This window comes from Felis catus, chromosome B2 (genome assembly GCF_018350175.1).
Source record: "Felis catus isolate Fca126 chromosome B2, F.catus_Fca126_mat1.0, whole genome shotgun sequence".
NCBI classification, from domain to species: Eukaryota; Metazoa; Chordata; class Mammalia; order Carnivora; family Felidae; genus Felis; species Felis catus.
The window spans coordinates 128,421,194-128,440,887 of record NC_058372.1 but is presented as its reverse complement, the minus strand read 5'-3'; the positions used below and the strand labels follow the sequence as shown (position 1 = coordinate 128,440,887).

Genomic DNA, 19,694 nt, shown 5'->3' with positions numbered 1-19,694 from the left:
GATAAGTTTCACTGAGTTGCCCAATTTTCATTCAGAAAGAGAAAAGAACTAATATCCAGAGTGAGGTTACTATTTAGACCCGAGTCCACTAATAGGAAATTCCTTAGTTCTGATAGTGTTTGGAATGAAATCTCTGGTTCTGCACCAACTGTATTTCCTCACAGGTTTGAGTTCGATGTCCTGTTGTTCATGCTGAACAACAGATTTACAGAAACATATCTAATATTTTATGGAAGGGAAGTAACGGTGATGCTGTGAACTTTACACCCAGCATGGCTTTCAAAATGTTAATTACTGAGTGTTCCAAGAAATGATTTTAAAGAAGAGTGCATAAAAGGGATTTCTAATCATATTTGGGAGTAATTTGCATAACAGACGGAAAACAAAAGCAGAAATGTCTTCAAATTCATCTATATAATTTTCTACTCCTTCATTTGGAGGGAGTTGTCAACTCTACTAATAGAAATTTAGGCAGGGAGAATTAAGCCTGAAAGTCTCAAACTACTAGAAGTTCAAGTTTCATATTGATATAAGCTTTTATATTTATATTTACACTAAAGTGAGCGAGCTTGCTACATCGTGCTCAGTTCTTGCCTTCCTCCCCGTTCCCCAACATCACGCGCCATTCATTCCATCTTTAATGTAGCTAAAGGATTGATCAGGGTTACGACACTTGCAGTGGAAGAGATCTTCAGAGGTTTGTTTAAAGTGGGAAATGGTACTGAGATGTGCTTTACTTTTGGCTTTTACTTTGTTTTGGTATAATAATCCACAAGAAGGCAAGGGAGAAGTGACATGGGAGAGAGAGGTATTGTAGATTCTAAGAAAACATTGTTGGTGGTAACACTTTCTTTAGAAACGGATCCTAAAGGAACCGCCATAGTGGTGGTTTCACCTTCTGTTTTGTTCCCTTACTTGATATCAGATATCAGAATCATGATGTGAATAAATGAGAGCCATTGGAGTATTGAGACTGCATAGGAGTCTCTGAGTCTTGATACTGTGTATAAGTCAAGTACTGTGTTTTATTTCACAATTTCTTGAATTTACTCTTGACAAGAAAACTCCTAAGCCTGTAAATTATTATTGTCATTGTTAGGAAGTGGCGTAAGGAAGAGGTTCAACTCAGCAAAGAGTCATTTAAATTATACATTCAATCAGCAGCAAAGGCAGATCTGTTGAAGGTGTTGTCTTCTCTGACCTGAAAAAATTATATTTTCCCATCATTTCTTGATTTGTCTTCCATGAATGATCACAGGGGGCTATAGTGCTTATGGTTCCGTGGCCCCAAATCTTAAGTTCTGTGCCTGGGTGCTTTATGGTACAGTAGTACTTCTATAAATTATTTACAACGAAGGAGAAAACACTGGCTCTATCTGTTTACTGATCCCAGTTTTACAACAAGGGAATCCTGTTCATGTTCCAAAGTAGCTTCAGTAGTTCGGTAGTTGAAATATTCTGCCCCCCCCGCCCCCTCCCAACATCCTGTTTCATCACAAATATTTATCATTTTATTCATCGGTTCTCCACCCGCCTTGTGGGCTGTTGTGGTTCCTGTCACTCAGCCAAGAGGCTGGGGAATGCCTATCCAGGAGCAGCATGGGGCGTCTGGCTAGGGTGCTCACGAGGTCCTGTAACAGGCTAACATTGAACTGTTGTCATCATTGTGCCGATGAAATAGATACAGAGTGAGCCTATTTAAATAATTACCAGAATCATCAGTAACAGGCACATTGTTGCTAGTCAGGGTGAAAATATGCATACTATTTGTGGTAAGAAAAAAACTAAAGTCTACAGCATTTGGAGATGTCATTCTGATGTGTGTTGGAAGCATCAAAATTTAAAAAAAAATAAAAAATTACTCTGTAAGCAAAATTATTACCTAAAAAGGCAGTTCTGCCTGAGTGTTTGATTAACAGTTTTGAAGAATCATCTGGTTTTCCCGCAAAGTTAATTTAGTATTAATTGGCTACTCGCTTTTAGAATATTTAATATAACACAAAATATAATATGATATGTAATAACATAGCATGTCATGACATACTCCCCCCTTTCTGGGAGGGATGGACCTTTTTGAAAGGTGTAGGCCAGGAATCTTGTAGACAGATGTATGGGTTCTGAGGAAAACTGCAGAGGTGAGGTGCCCCTCCCACTGCATTATATTTTCAAGTATGTCCTGTCCACATAACTGATCACTGGTGGTCTTAAGCTTGATCCCTTGGTTAAGGGAGAGTCTGCCAGGTTCTTCCACTGTGAAGTTATCACTTTTCTCTTCCCATGTTCTGTTCTTTGGAAGTCGGCCCACACATAAATGTATGTATGTATGTATGGATGGATGGATGGATGTATGCATGGATATTTATTTTATTCTTTGCGTTACCGTCCAGTGCCGTCACTTTTTATTTTGTTGCTCATAAAAACATAAAAATTTTCAAGTTTCTGCATTTTATTTTGCTTAGCCTGGGGATAGCATGCTTTACCCACCTCTTTGGCCTCTGCTGTCCTCCGCGTGTTTACACTCTTATCCTTCAAGACACAGGATTCAGTTTTGCTGCTCTGGTTAGCACTTAAGGTCATTTTTATAGTCGAATTTTAACGCATGCGCCGGAGGAGGGGAAGCTGTCATATAAAACTTCTTGTCGGCAGATTGGCGAATTTACCTGAGAAATTGAGACTCAAGGTCATGCGAATGTGTGACTGGGAGCGGGAGCGGGTTTCCAGGCAGGAAGTCAAAGTCCTTTTCTTCAGCTCCTTTGCACTTGATTTTGTCTAAGTCAGATCGTCATTCCCTTAGGAGAAGCAAAATCGCAAAAGGCGGGGTGGCAATAAATGTTGAGGTTGTGTTAGGAAATCACGTTGTGTTCCTTGTTTAGGTCCTTTTTAAGATTCTTTTATTTGATTTTTAAATGATGAGGTAATAGCTGAGCTTTGAAATGAAACCTAAGAGGTAGTTGCAGAAGTACTTCTATCTTTGCAAAAGTCTTATAGATATAATGTTGGTTGTTGAGGCCTACTTGAAAAAGTACTGATCGGAGTATAAACAATGTTAAGATTTATATCAGATTGATCATGGCAGAGAAGATAGCTACTGGTTGTTTGTTCCATGGAATATTTGCTAACTATAGCTCAGTGTATGTTTTGCATTTCTCAAAGACTCCTGTAAGATGTGATCAGGTCACAGCCTCTGTTAGATGGGAGGGGCCCCAGGAGAGGAAGCTCACAGATCACACATGCGCTCGAGTTTCTGCATACTGATTTTACAAAAACAAGAATCAGTTTGCCAGCAGCTTCCATTGTGGTCATCTTACAACGAGTGAGTTAAAAAAAAAAAAAAAAAAAGAGTTCGCATGAACATGAAGACCAGCAACTGAAAATCTGAAATCCAAGTGGAATTAATACTACGCAGTGATTCTTACCTCTGCTGTTGGAAGTACAAAAGCAGTGTGATCCTGCGGTCTAAACTACAGGGGTTTCAGCTCCATGGCAACATGACGAACCTATTCTGTCAGAGGGTGTGTATACACCAGTGTATTCAAAGTGCAGAGTTGGGAGTGAGTTTGGGGGGCAGTGCGGGGGACCAGCCCTCCAAGTCTTGCCCACGCATTTTTATGTGTGTGTTATAATAAGGCCTTTGTGCAAGGAGGCCAGATAGGAGTTCATGTCAGCTGCCCTCTGGTCTTTTTTGCATGATCTAGCTGCCATCACCCACCTCCCTTCTCTCCAGAAAGGACGCTGGGGAAGGCAATTAAACAATGCTTCTGTGAGGAAAGTGCTCTTCCCCCTTTCTCTTTTTGGAATGTCAACATAGTTATTGCTTTTCTGTGTGCCTCTACGGGTGTTGGCTGCTTCTTTCCACAGTCTTCTTGTAGGGAGAGCCTGAAAATTGTAGCCTTCGTGTAGAGTGGGGGCTCAGGAAAGCTGTAATCAGTTGCCTCCTCTGTGGGAAAGAGTGCTTTCTGTCGGTCATCTGGTGTCCTGCCTTTCACTTAGGGACCTGGGGTGGTGTGGAGTGATTGGAGAATTAAGTATTCCTGCCCACAATTACGTGGCTAAACTCGGAAACTTCCAAGTTTCTTCTCTCATCGGTACTTCACAGCTATGCTTCTCCCCATCACTCCCACAGTCCTTTGCTTGGCGTGTTCACGTTGAAGAGATAACCTCACCACTTGACTCTTCACTGTATATCCGTGTTCCTGTCCTGCATTTTTGAAAGATCAATCTGAAAAATGTTTTTTTTTTTTTTTTTTTTGGCTGTGTTCCAATTTAGCTGATCCAGGGGATAAATCAAATGTTCTGCTCTATCCAGGTTAGGTCTGTGGATAATTTCTAAGAAATCTTTGAGCATTTTTGTATCACCTAAAACTTGAGGTTGACTATGGATGGTTATCTGCACTAGGTTCAGGGATTACAGATCCAAGAAATATCTTCTTCAATAGAGATCTTTACCCTTTTTCTTTTACTGCCACACATAATCCCTGCCCAGCATCATAGATGGCTCTGGTGGTGGTAGGAGGAAAATACTTGACGAGTGGCCTGAAAATCTTATGTCACTGGGGACACTTATACAACACCTAGATGTTGTTTTCAGCTTACACATTGGGCTACACTCATCATTTCTTTACACAGAGATGATCTGCTTCCTCCATTGTTTCTGCTTGGAACAGTCTGTTCGGCTTGACTTCTGAAAATAAATGCTCTGCAACTAAGATGATATATACTCACTCTTTTGAGGTTACTTCCAACATGGAAGAGAGTCCCTCACACTCAACACCCAGCAATTCTCGGTGTCCTACTGATGTCTGGGAAGCCAACTCAATTCTGACACTATTTACCTGGAGATAGCATCGGATTCCACAGAGTGAGGGTTTAATTTCTATAAGACTACCTTCCATCCCCCCACTTCAGATGTCAGTCATGAGCCCAGCTTGTTACCTGTGCTTCTGACCCACTGACTACAGATCAGCGGTTCCAATGACCTCCTCCTTAGGTTCTTGTAATTTGCTAGAGTGGCTCACAAAATCAGGGAAGCACTCATTTACCTGTTTATTAAAGGCTATGATAAAGGATACAAATCAACAGCCAGATGAAGAGACATATAGGGCAAGGTCTGGGGAAAGGGCACGCCACTCTTTCCAGTCTGTACGTGTTCACCAACCTGGACGCTCACCAGACCCAGTCCTTTTGTGGTTTTATAGCCGCTTCATTGCCTAGTCATGATTGACTAAGCCACTGGCCCTTGGTAATTGGTTCAATTTCCAGCCCCTCTCCCCTCCCTGGAGGACAGGGAGTGGGACAGAAAGTTCCAACCATTTAATGGCTCCATTTACAACCATCCCCCATCCTTAGCTGCTTTCCATAAATCACCTCATTAACATAACAAAAGACACCTTTATCACTCTCAGTACTTAGGAAGTTCCAAGGGTTTTGGGGGCTGTGAGCAAGGAACTGGACTAAGACCCAATGTTTATGAGAAACATATTTTGATCATCTGAGTGACCAAATATGTATTTCTTGTAAATCACAATATCATATGCTTGTACCACTGATTTCATTTATTAATTAACTTATTTGACTATTTTTGACTTACTATTTGTATGCCGGCCTGAGCATGCAAAAAAGAACAGGCATGTGCCTGTCTCTGAAGAGCTAATATCCTAGAAGTGAAGTGCAGATTGCAAAATATTGCAGTATGTTGTGAAATGGACTGTAAGAGAAGGATGCACAAAGCTTAGCTGTGACATAAAAGGGACACAATCATCTCTGCTTGAGGGTCTTGACTGAGACATAAATGTTTGAGTTGCATCTCGCAAGATGAGTAGGAGTTTGCCTGGTAGACAGCTCAAGGAAAGGCATTCCAGGAAGATAGACAGTGGCAGGCAGAAGCTTAAAGACGTGAAAATGGCAAGGTGTTTTGTGGGCAGTAAATCTTCATATGACTGGATGACAGGGTATGGGGACAGAAGGAGTGGAGGTCACAAGGGAAGGGTCTGGAAAACTTGGCGGGGACCAGGTCAAGGAGCATATGCCATGCTAGTATGTTGGAACTTAGGCAAGCAGGAGAGACATGTTCAGATTTGCATTTTACAAAGACTCTCACGTAGCATGGTGAGAGTGAATTAGAGGGACCCAAGCTTGGATTGGGAGGTATGGCTTGCAGGCAGTTACAGTAGTCTTTAAAAGAATAAAACACAGGGATGCCTGGGTGGCTCAGTCTGTTAAGTGTCCAACTCTTGATTTCGGCTCAGGTCATGATCTTGCAGTTTGTGAGTTTGAGCCCCTTGTTGGGCTTTGCGCTGGCAGTGTAGAACCTGCTTGGGTTTCTCTCTCTCCCTCTGTCTCTGCCCCTCCCACATTCTCTCTCTCTCTCTCTCTTTCTCTCTTTCTGTCTCAAAAATAAATAAATAAACTTAGGGGCACCTGGGTGGCTCAGTGGGTTAAACAAAAGACCTGAATTTCAACTTTGCTTCTCCAATTAATCACCTGTATATTTTTAAGTAAGTTACTTAACCTCTGGGATTCTTGGTTTCTTGGTCTGTGAAGTAGGGGTAATAATTATTAGCTTGCAGGCTGTTGGTGAGCGGTAAAAGAGATAATCTGTGTAAAGCTCCTGACTCAAAGCCAGTTCTCAAAACATGGCAGATTATTATCACTGCAGTGTTCTGTAGGCAGATCTCGAGGCCTGGAGCCCAGGAGAGAGACTGAAAATGCCAACTTTAAACTCAAGAGCATAGAAAAGAATTTATCAGTGGAGCTGCTCATTCAGTTGTCCAGAATTACTGGTTGAGAGCCTGTGGGTTCTAAGTTCTGTACAAGAGCTAGAGAATGCAAGGTCTCTGGCCTGAAGGATCTTGGAATGTATAAAGGTTACACAGAGAAGGGAGTCAAGAATGTTCGAATAAGAAAAGGATCAGGGGAAATCAATATATTTCAGTTTAAAAAGTTGTGTAATATACTATATGTTCAGAAAAGTACCTACACAATTGAATGCACTTCCACAAAGGAAAGACTAAATCACTAAACACAACACTATCAGCATTCCAAGAGACTACTTCTGCCCTTTCCCAGTCACAATAGACCCTGAGCATAGCTACTATATAACTGTTAACACCACATGGGTTTCACCTGTTCCTGTACTTTATGTGTGTGGAGTCATATGCTATGTTCTCTTCTGTGTCTGACTTCTTTCACTGAATGATGTGTTAGTGAGCTTTATTCACGTTCTTGCATGTAACAATCATTCTCGTTATTGTGTGGTATTTCATGGTATGAATATACTACACATTTATTCATTCTACCATTGATGGATTTGGGTTTTGCTTTTGGCGATGACAAATAATGTTTCTATGAATACTTTAGTACATATCTGTCCAGTGTATACCTAGCGGTGGGGTTGCTGGATCCTAGGGCTTGCCTATATTTGACGTGAAGATTTAACTGCCACGCACTTCTAAGTGGATGTACCAATTTCTGTTCCCTCCTACAATGCCTGAAGGTCCCAATCGCTCCACTCTGCTGTGGTATTCTTATCTTCCTCACTTTTGCCATCCTGGTGGTTATTTAGTGGTTTAGCCTTATAGTTTTAATTTTCATTTCTCTGATGAGTAATGAAGCTGAGTCCCTTTTTATATATTTTGGCTATTGGGTTCTCTGCCTGACTCCCTCCCTCTGTGCCCTTCCCCCACTTGTGCTCTGTCTCTCTCTATCAAAAATAAATAAAATGTAAAAAAAAAAAAAAAGGCTTGGCTGTGCTTAAGAGGAGTGAGATGATAAACAGATTCAGATGTGGGACCCAGAGAACATTTTTATATAGCTGTGAACCTTTTTATCTGTGCTGACAGTATAGAGGCACTGGAGAGGGAAAGGTAGCGGTATAAAGGCAAGATGATGATTGATTGAGCAGAATCCTGGAACTGTCAAAGTGCTCTGAGCTCTAGGAAGGACTGGTTGGGGCAAAAAGAGGGTCGGGTACAGAGGTGTGCTACTGAGTTTATGGGTAGAAACTGTATGTTGAGGACATTTTCCCTTGAAACCCTGGTTATTTTATTATTTGTTTTTGTGTGTGAGAAGGCAGAGTTATTTCTCTAGGAAATTTGGATAATATTGAAGAAAATGGGGGAACATTCAGAGTTGTCTCTGGAGGAAGAGCGAACTGACTAGAGTGTTAGGAGGTGAAGACGCTACCCTTCAGAGGGGTCGGCAGGAGTAGCTCTGTCTCCATGATGGATTCTCCTCAGCCGCTCTGAACAGGGGGAGGAGGGGGAAGGGGCAGTGATTTGAAGGTGTGATCCATTTTAGGGCGGGTATCGTGAAGGACAAGGTGACAAAAGAGTTGAGATGCTGGCAAGGAAAAGGTGAAGTGGTTCTGTTGAGGAACTGGGTGTTTCTGTGAGGCTGAAAAACAATAGAATGTGAATGAGACAGGCTAGGGGATGTGACAAGATTGACTGGAGCAGCCTGTCGTATTGACCCAAATAGATCAGATTTCCTTGTGAGGTTTTGTGGAAAATGATCAAACACTTAAGCAAAGCACCTCTTAAAAGAGGTCACGTTTTAAGTTTTAGCTTATCTCCTGCGTTGTTAGTTAATACATATGTCCCATGAAATGAAGACTTCTGAAGAAGTTTCATGTGAGTGTTTTTCTCTGCCACTGTTTGTTTGTTTTTCTTATTTCCTATGCTGTACCTTTTATTTCTGGGTCGACCATTGGTTCCTAGATGGTTCAGTAAGGTTGGTTTTAGACAATATAGGATAAATACAGAGACCCAAAGGGTCAGGTTTTACACTAAAATAAACTGCTGAAAATAAACATCTGTTACATCAGCAACCTCAGCTGACACAGATGGGGCATTTCCCTTCAAGCACTTATATTTGTGGCCCTCATTTGATCCACTTGGAGTCCTCATTTGATCCAACAGTCACTTGTCTCCTCATTGCTACACACTGAAATAAATAATAGAGTGTGCTAAAATCTTTGCTTTAAATTCAGTACATAAAGTGCATATTGTGTGACACTCAGCTGAATCTAGAGGGTGAGCTTTACATCTTCATAAAACTGGCACATAGGTATTGCTAAAAAGAAAAGCCTCCAGTAGAAGAACGGCTTGTGGGAAACGGCAGATCGAAAATCCTGTGATTTATCCCAGAATGTATAGAACTCACCTGGGCAACTTGCTGAGAGTAGATTTGGGGGCTCATTCCTGGAGCGAGTGATGTATGGGGTTGTTTATGGACTCAACTTGAGAAACTTCTAGCGTTGGAAGATTACTGCTGGGCACCAGCCTCAGTCATTGTGACAAAGCAATAAAATAAACACAAAGGAAGGGAAAATAGAAAAGAAGAAGAAAAGGGAAAATAGAAAAGAAGAAGAAAAGGAAAAAATAAGATGGGTAAAGTCAAGAAAAGAGATAAGACTTTAAGTTCTGAAGTAATCTCTCTACGAATCTCTGTTTTAAGGGGCAAATTTCAATGGATGCTAGGTAGAATCGTAGCCATTTTAAGATTACAAAGGAAAAACCATGTGAAGTATGTAAGATTGTATGCAAAAAATATCAAAACTCCACAAAGAGGGCGCCTGGGTGGCTCAGTCGGTTAAGCTCAGACTCTTGGCTTCGGCTCAGGTCACGATCTCACGGCTTCATGGGTTCGAGCCCAGCATTGGACTCTGCAGTGGCAGCATGGAGCCTGCTTGGGATTCTTTCTCTCTCTTTTCTCTCTGCCCGCCCCACTCGTGCTGTCTCTGTCTCTCTCAAAAAAAAAAAAAAACAAAAAAAAAACAAACAAAAAAAAAACACCCACAACAACCCATGAAGAACTAAATTGGCTATACATTCAAACTACACATATTAAAATTAAAATGTAGCTATAAGTTGCATTTTTCCAACAACCTTCTAAATTGTGATGTGATGGGTATACTACTTGTGATACGTTTTGGTTATGGAACAGGACCGTTAATATAAACAATTAAGTTGGATAATTTTGTTTTTCTCCTGAATATCAGATTATGCGGGGGAATTATCAAGACAACCTTCAGTCTTCAAGACGATTTACTACTGCTGCCTCCAGCAGCAGTAGTAAAGATTAAGTGTTGTAAGATTAAGTGAGGTCTCAACTCTAGATGCCAGAGGGCCTGGGTTCAAATTATTGCTACGCCACTAACAGCTCTATACCCTTGGAAAAGTTAATGTGACTCAGTTTCCTCATCTGGGAAAGAGAAATAATACTAGTGCTTACCCACAGAATATTTGCCAGGAATAAATAAAATGATAAGTTAATAATTTTAAGCACTTGGAACAGTATGAGGCACATTGTAGATATTTAATTACTGTTATCCCTAATGGAATACTACTTGGCAATGAGAAAGAATGAAATCTGGCCATTTGCAGCAATGTGGCTGGAACTGGAGGGTATTATGCTAAGTGAAATAAGTCAGGCAGAGAAAGACAGATACCATATGTTTTCACTCATATGTGGATCTTGAGAAACTTAACAGAAGACCATGGGGGAGGGGAAAGGGGGGAAAAAGGTTACAAACAGAGAGGGAGGGAGCCAAACCATAAGAGACTCGTAAATACAGAGAACAAACTGAGGGTTTATGGGGGTGGGGGAGAGGGGAAAGTGGGTGATGGGCATTGAGGAGGGCACTTGTTGGGATGAGCACTGGGTATTGTATGGAAGCCAATCTGACAATAAATTATATTTAAAAAATAATTGCTGTTATCCCAAAACATAACTTGTATTGCCAAGTTTTCTGTTAAAAGTTCCCAAATTAAAAACAAAACGTTATTCAAAATTTGGACATATATATGCTTTTATAAAGTTATAGTACTCTTGAGCCTTATTTAATTAAATCATTGAATACCTCCTACTAAATGCAGTAAGATGCTCCAGGCTCTATAGCGACAAGTGAGACATGACCCGTCCCCCAGACACTCAAGCTTTGGGAAGTTCCCCTGGAGTTGGTTTTCTTGGGTAGATATTATGCTATATTAAGAAATAGCATAGCAGTTAACTGAAACTGTATTTTTGAGCATTAGTAGAATATAGTGCATGAAGGACAGAAAGGAATGCTAATAGGAGATCATACCTTGATATATTTCTAAGCATGACAGATCACACACGAAAAGAGACTGGTATTTTTCTAGAGACAGATATAGCATAATGGATGGAACATAGATATGATATCAGGAAACCTGGATATTCACGTGTTGACCCTACTATTTCTTGACTATATGACTGTAGGCAATTAGTTTAACCTGTGCCTCAGTTTCTTTACTTGAGAACCAGGCACATAGCCACCTTGCCGAGTAAGTTGATTACATGAGCTAATGTTTGTGAAAATGCTTCGTGAACTGTAAAATGTTAAGCATTTGTGTGTTTTTTCCATGATTTATATTATATGGAGCTTACGAATTTATAAAGATTTGTGGCTCAGAAATGAACACTTAATATAGTTTTAATAGGTTTACAGAAAACTTTATTATTCTCTGTAGAATTACCTGTAGATCGACGCTGGATGGGTCCCTTGCTGCAGTGATAAGACCAAACAACAAAAACATTCATATCAGGAAGGGGAAACTGGTTGAGAGGTTATGTGACTGATCTGAGGAACAGGTTCTTATTCCTGAGAGTTCTTCCCTCTACTCTCCATGCTGTTCCCTGACTATTTCTCAACTGAGTGAAAGGAATACAGGCTTTGAAGTCAGAACCGAGTTAAAATCCCTGCTCTGTCACTTACTCGTTGTAACTCGGGCAAGTTACGCTACCTCTGTGAGCCTCATGTCCCTCATGTGCAAAGGGGAGTAGAATTACTTGCCTGGCAAACTTTGTGAGCACTGGAGATCATGTCTGTAAAGTACCTGCCCAACAACCAGCTGATACATTCTTTTTCTTATGATTAGACATTGCCAAATATCAAGGCAACTTGAATTACACACTTGCCGAATAGGAATACTAATACAACTAATAATAGCAACTGTTTACCTGAAGGGTTCCATGTGTAGGCACCCTTCCACGTACAATACACACACGATGATCTTATTTAATCTCCCAAACAGTCTGATGATGTCGGTGTTGCTGTTACTGCCACTGAGGCTCGGGAACTGTAACTGACTTGACCAAGATCACCCGGCGAATTTGCGGTGGACTAGGTTTACAAATCTGAGTGCTTGTGACTCCAGATCCCACTTTCCTAGTTACTGGATTATTCTTGTTCTTCCTGGGCCAGTTTGGGGATGTGGGGCAAGGAATGAAAGGACTAGTTGTTTCTCGAGAATTGTTTTTGAATGGGGTGTTCGCTTTCGGAATCTTCGCCTTTCAGGTAGAAGGTGGAAGGGGCCCGCAATCAGCCATTATGTAACTTCTGAGTGAGTGATGAAGGCTCGCCGAGCTCCACTTTCTTTTTCCTCCGATTATTATACTTGCAAGGGCATAGCGAGCATCGAAACAGGGTGGTAACTGTCAAGGCACAGTGTCGGCAACCATCTCCCTCTCCAGTCTCTGTTCCCAGACTTGAGTGGCAGTCCAGCACTGAGGACAGAGCCTTGGGGAATGCCTGCTTTCTTGTTACAATTGGAACCAATGCGGTTTTGGGTTATTCAGCATTACCATTTTTTTAAACCAATGATGTTGTATCACAGCATATTACGATTGATCCCTTTAAAATATTGCTCACATGTCTTCTCACTGATTTGTTACAGCCTTTCGATCAACAATGTTTGATTAAGATAGGTTCGTCACATTGGTCTTTTCACTGGTTGGCATTCTGTGTCTGGACGTATGCACTTAGAACACAGTCCCTTTAAGAACCACTAGCTCTCAGCAAAAATAACCCAGAGCAGCTCAGGTTACTGCCAGGCTCCAAAGACTCTTCAGGGGGTCAGGTTGCTTATTTCTCTGGCACCTGCCTCAGCAGAGATGTAGGAAGAGCTTTATCTGTGCCAGCAGAGGGGGTCTGTGGACATGGGTACCCGAGAGCCACTGTTAGTCAGGCCCCCTCAGCCATTACGGCTTCTGGACTTGCCTTCTGCCCATGGTAGAAAGTTTCTTGCAGGGCCACTTAAATTGCTTTAAAGTAATTGTGACCCTGTCCCCGGGCCCGGATGCTGGAACCTGTCTTCCTATCAGCCTTGGGTTTAGTGCTGTTGCTCTGAAAAACAAAAATGAAAAAGATATTAAAGGCCAGCGAAAGAAGCACCCATCTTCCATTCCCAAAGTGAAAGCGTGGCAGTGATGTGAGGGAGTCATAGGAGGACACACACTCTTTCCCGGGACCCCTTGTACCTACACACGTCTGTCTTGCTAGCCTTTTTGGTAGAAGAATGTTTTTACTGGCTGTACATAAGCCAGGCAATCAGAGAATAAGCAGGGCCTAATGCTCTCTAAAGATAAACCAACAAACAAATGGAATGAACTCCTTAATTAGGTCCAATTTGTTCAACTGTGAAAAAGCAGTGAGATATCTGAAGAGGCAGTACGATGTATGAGAGGGGACAGAGAATCAGCAAGGACTTAGACTATCTGGAGCCTTGTCTCAGCAGTGTTCCTGAAGGAGCCGAGTTGCAGAATGATAGCGTTTTAACAGCGAGGTTGTATCTGTGACAGACTCACATTCTGTGAGGTCCAGAGAGGTTGGGTGACTTACCTGAAGTTACTCAGCTAGTTGGCAATACATGTGGACCCACAGCCCAAGTACCCACGTCATTGCTGTCCAGTATACTGCAGAGGCATGGTCCAGAGTCAGGGACTCTCCAAGCCCTTCTTTCCTTACCCAGAAATGAGGATCATACCACCTGATACTTACCTTCTTTGCAAGGGATTATAAGGATCTGCAAAGTGAGTGCAGGTAGAAACACTTTTTTAAACTATTAAATTATATATTAATATTAACCAATATAAAATTATATATATACACGTAATAGTGCAAATGTAACTGCAAAACTTATACAGATAGCATTTAAATCTCTACCTTCTATATTATTACACTACATAATAATAGGTACTTGTGTGATACCTAATATTTAGTTAAAATTCTTCCTGTAGGAGCACATGAACACAAATATGGATTCTCTTTTGGAAATGTGAAACACCATGAAATTGCCTGGAGATTGATGGCGAGAACTCTAGACAGAGTTACTAACCTGAGAGTTTTACCTACTAACTGTATTATTTCTTTGCTTTTCCAAATAGTGGGAGTAATAGAATTATTGACCTGTCTTGAGCTGTCCAGAGGATGAGTTTAAGAAGGTGAGAGTACAGAGCAGAAGTGAACACTTATTACCAAATAAGGCTGCAGACCCTGCCCATGTAGCATGTATGGTATAATAAAGGAGACAGGTCGTATATTCAAAGGCAGACTTCAATATTGTCTGATCTTGGTGTCCGGTCGACTATATACTATGGCTATGATTACAATGAATTAATGAATCCTTTTATTATAGTACAAGTGGAAGTGTAATCATTCTTGAAATTATTAGTCTCTCCCTATGGGCATTTACCCAAATTGTCAAGACATATGTATAGTGCACCTTATATTTATAGGACAGTATGTACTGTGATAATACAGAAGGTACAGATTTAAATGTTATCTTTACAGCTTTCTCAGTTATACCATTTGCACTACTATTTGTATGTCTGACTTATTTGATTATTATAGTTATTTGTGAATTGCAATGAATATTACCTTTATTTGACAGATAGGAGGCCAGAGGTTTTTTCCAAGACCTCATGGAACATGAATGGCAGAGCTGGGATTTGGAACAAGGTCTTGGGCGTCCAGATCCTGTGCACTTGCCACTGTAATCTTCCTTGCTGCGTTGTGTTGGGGGCTCCATTCCCTGGACCGTATCTTCATTCATTTCTTTCATTAACACATTCACTCAACTGAATACTCTGTGTGGAACTCTGCCATATGATCTTCTCATACTTCAGGACTACATCTTTTTGGATAGAGTTAGTTATTTTAGGTCTGATTTTTTAACAGGAGGAGAAGTATTGACCCTGACACTTGAACCTTGCAAAAAAACTGATTTGAGTGGAAGCAGAGGAGACAGCACCTAAAGGGGGAAACACTGATGTTAGAGTGGAAATAAATCTTCACTGTCCAATAAGGTGGTCCCCAGATCTCATGGGGCTATTTACATTTAAATTAATTAAGATTAAAAAATCAGCTCCTCAGTCACACCAGCCACATATGGTTACTGGCTACCCATATGGTGCTGCACAGCACAGATATATGGATGTGTATCTAGTCAATAGCACTGAAACAGATAATTTTGCTGTCTGATGTATGTATGTATGTATGTATAGTTGATTATTGGAAATGAAATTATTCTGCTATACATTTCTACTTAATACATAATTATAGGTATCATTTATTGAGCACCTTCTCAATAAGCGCCAGCTGTTGTCATAGGCACATAATGTATGTTACTCTGTTTTGTCCTGAGGCTGTTTCATAGGTTGGGAACCTAAGGTTTAAAGAGATTATGTAATTGCCTGAGCTGGCTCTGGGTTGAACCCACTGGTCTGCCATGCTGTCTCTCTATGTGGTCTAGTTGACTACATCAGCAGTTAAAATTGTCAATGTGTTGTCCTACCATTCAGTCCACTTCAGTTCGGCAGATGTGCGGGCGGTCGCTCTGCTGGGAGCTGGAGATGAAACAGCCAGCACAGCACAGCCTCTGATCTCAAGCAGCTCCAAACCAAATAGAGTTCAGACACATAACAAATAATTATGATGGGGTAGGGTGGTCTCTGATGCAACCAGGAGTCATTGAAGGGCTTAATCTGATGAATGCCACGGTCAGATTTATGTTTTATAAAAGTTACTCTTGGTACTGTAGAGCATTTTCTGGGATAGTTATTGTATTTTCCCTAGGGGAAGGGATGTTGAAGGCTAAGACTGAAGTCATGGTGGTAAAGTTAGAAGGCAGACAAGGGAGAGGGGGGTAACTTGGTAACATTGTCAGGCTTTGATGATTAGAGCTGAGGGCAAGAAGTTAAAGATGACTCTTACATGTTTGCCTTCGATGTTTGGTGAATGTTTGGCCTCATCAAAGGAGATTAAGTGTGAGGAAAATGTTGTGTGTGTGTGCGTGTGCGTGTGCTCACATGCGCTCATGGAGATGCATTGTGATGTGGGAAAGGGTGGGGACAATGACTTAACTGACCATGAGTCCATAAAATGTCCAGAAAGCAATCATATTTGCCAAGTGGGAAAGGCCACTGTTAAACACTGAGACATTTTAAGTATGTGATTAAATAAATTGAAAATAAAACAGAATCGTGCCTTAATGCTGAGACTAAAAGGGAGAACTAACCTTACAGTCTGAATGTGTTGGGTGTGTCCTAGGCTGCCCAGGCTATGAACGAGGGATGTATTTTCCCATTTTTTACAGAGTCACAGCATGTAAAGAAGATTTATTATTATGGGATTCTATTAGTGACATAGAGGGTGGATATAAATATGGCTTCTAGAGAGCCTAGTGTTGAAAAAGCAGATATTTTTGCTATATTATCCTCAGTATATCCACCCCCTTCCCCAGTTCTATCCAGATAAGTAAATAATCTGGTCTTAATTTAGTGACGGGGTGATTGATTGTGTTGTTGGATATTTCAAAAAGATAAAAGTTAGGAAGTGCTCCTTCACATAGTTTTTGACATTTCTTAATCTTTTTTATTTATTTACTTTGAGGAGGGGGGGAGAAAGAGAGAGAAAGCATAAGCTGGGGAGGGGCAGGGATAAGTTTATGTACTTTGAGAGAGAGAGAGAGAGAGAGAGAGAGAGAGAGAGAGAGAGAGAGAGAGCGTGTGCATGTGCAAGCTGGGGAGGGGCAGAGAGAGAGAATTCTAAGTAGGCTCCACACTGTGGTCGCAGAGTCTGATTCGGGGCTTGAACTCATGAACCGTGAGATCATGACCTGAGCCAAAATCTAGAGTCCGGCACTTAACCTATTGAGCCACCCAGGTGCCCCTGCCATTTCTTAATCTTAAGCAGTGGTTTGTTTAACTTCTTCATTGCAGCAGAAAATAATGTCACAGATTTAACTAATTATAATAATAGCATAGCTTTTACTCTAGGGTAAGGAAGTTCTATTTTCTTTAAAAAATATTAGTTGTGCTGCTGATAATAAATTTTAATAGGTGTGGAATTACTGAAACCAAGAGTGCTGATGGAAATAATTTCTTATGGAACTCAATCTGTGATCTCTGGATCGATAGGTTATGTCTGTGCAATTTGAAACAGTGCCTGCTTTGGAGATTGGCTTTGTTTTGAAATTATCTGAGGATCCTCAATTCAGACTTGAGCAGCATAGATCACCATGACGGAAGGCTGTCAAATGCATCATGCGTGGTGAAACCTGATTATTTCTGGGTGCCTTGTCTAGTTTTTGAGCTATTTAAAAACATGAGCTTCTGTGAAATTCAGGAAACATTTTTGGTCTCTGAATCAGTTAAGTACATTCCCTCTTCTTCAGCAAATACAAATATGCCTCCTTATCTTGTCTTTTTGACTTTTTCCCCGTTTTAAATTTTTTTCTTTATTCACTTTCAAAAGTTGAATAATGAAGCCTTATGAAAGAAAATAGACCCTAGATCGAATTTGTTTTACTATCTCACATTTTATGTGAGTAATTAATTGCTGAACTGTTGCTGGTTAGGAACTTTGCAGTTTTTGCCAGTGGGTGATGTAGATGCACATGTGTTCCTTGAAAATTGCCTTAGCCGTGCTCAACTAGAGGGCACTAGTGAACATTTCCGATTCCTTAAACTAGGCCACATACTGTTGACACATATGCACAGGAGAGAAACGTGAATGCTTTGCGAAATCTTAGTACTAAAAATAATTTTCACTTGTATTTATAGCAGTGTTATCATACTTGAGGAAAGTGATGTAGAACCTACCGGTATAGGAAGAAAAATGTCATCTGGTTACTGTTGCCGGAAAACTACCCTCTAGAATAAAGCCCTTACATTTGTCAAAAGTGATAGCAATGTTGCTAATAGGTGTTTGCCAATTGTGTGAGCAGGAGAGTTAATATCATGAAGCACTGAGATAAATTCTATCACAGAGAAACGTTCTGCAGCTAGTAGTTAACTGGGTAACAATGCAAATCTGTCCACTCTTAGGAAGGGAGCGGTAATTAAGGCTAACAAGTGCGGTATGCAAGGTCGAAGGCAGCATTTTGGGTTCTGTCATTGACAGTTGCCTTGATTGTTCCTTGTGTCAGCACATTTGCTTAAAGGAAATTGGGAAGGGAACATTTTTATATATTCAGATATTAAAATGTGTAAAAATCCAGTATTTTCTAATAGGAAAGCCATGTGAAAGCCCTTTCTATGTGGGGTAACTGTGCATATGTTCGAGTGGGAGGAAAAAGAGAACAGATGACTTGAAAACTATTAAAATTGTTGCACATGTAAAAAGTTAGCTTCCTCCTCATAAAATAAAAAGCCAGGATTTCAGTCTTAGTTACCATCTTACTTGTCACGCAGTTAAAATATTTGTACGTAACATTTCATTGATTGATTCATTTATTCATTCACTTACTTGGCAGACAGTAATAATGCCTACTATGTGTACGATACCGTAATAGGTGTTTCTATAAATGATCAATTCAGGAAAAATATAATTGCAAATATGGTATGCAAAACCTCAGTTTCGTTGCTGAAACTTATAATTAAGCTTAGCTCTACTTAAAAGCGTGTTTTAAAAGGATATAAATGCAGAACTGCAATTTATGTTATTTTTCTCACGTTTATTTGGAAGGCAGTGGGTATGATCTTTCTTTGGACCAATTAAGTATTAATGTCTGGGGAGCTTGCTTTGAAAAAGAGGAATTGTTGTGTGAAGGAGAACATGAATAAAAGAGAGGATTACGTGGCATTTTATAAGATAGTTGGCGGTGCGGTTTAATGCTTATAAAGTTGTGTTAAAATTTACTAAACAGCTTGTTATTGCAGGCGCTTATTTCAACCAGCTATTTGTGGTTATGTCTGTTGAGGAAGCTTAAAGAAAGCTTCAGCTCTCCCCAGCCATTTAACTGCTGCACGTTGACTTCAGGTCTCTTGTAAGAAAGTCTAAATGTAGGCTGTTGAATAATCCCTTTGAGGGCCCTGTAACTATTTTTATGCCTGGATATGCGTCATCAGTGGGTATTTTCTCTGGTTACTTGCTTACATCAGGTCTCCTACCATACATTCTATCAGTGAGTGACTTATGATTGATGGGAACCACGGCTGTTGTTTAGTTTTATCTGTGACCTCAGCGAACGGACAACAGGAATTTCCAGGCTGTTAAATTCTCTGAATGCTTGAAGACAGGGGCTCACGGTGTTGATCCAGGCAGGTAGCAGAGTGATATTATTCACCAGCGGATGATGGGAGGAGGGACAAGGAAGAAAGGGGAGGGAGAAGGAGGGGAAGGGAGGGGGAATTCCTTTTGTGAACAGCGGCAATTCTGGCTCAGCTGGTTCCTTAGCCCTGAGAGGCTGGGTGTGGGGAAAGGTGCATTTCCGGAACCTGAGAAAGCGGACAGTCAGAACCTTGCCATGGAGACACCCAGGGACTCTGTGGGGTTGGCCGGGGAAGGCACTGAGTTCCCATTAATGAGTTGGGGTTTTGTTTTTTCAGATCAGCTAGCCAGGTTTTATCCACGGGAGACTGGACTATTATGATCCTGTGTACAACAGGGGCTT

General features: G+C 40.9%; 1 protein-coding gene and 1 long non-coding RNA gene across 2 annotated transcripts in view; one reads left to right on the top strand and one right to left on the bottom strand.

Annotated features, from left to right (window-relative positions):
- Positions 1 to 19,694, top strand: part of HIVEP2 (HIVEP zinc finger 2) — a 203,285-nt gene that overhangs the window by 45,652 nt on the left and 137,939 nt on the right. The gene's annotated exons all lie outside the window — the stretch shown is intronic.
- Positions 11,234 to 16,065, bottom strand: LOC123385563. The gene is made up of 3 exons (XR_006598350.1): positions 15,594 to 16,065; positions 14,678 to 15,050; positions 11,234 to 13,144 (listed from the first exon to the last, which is right to left on the bottom strand). It is a non-coding gene; the product is annotated as an uncharacterized LOC123385563 (long non-coding RNA).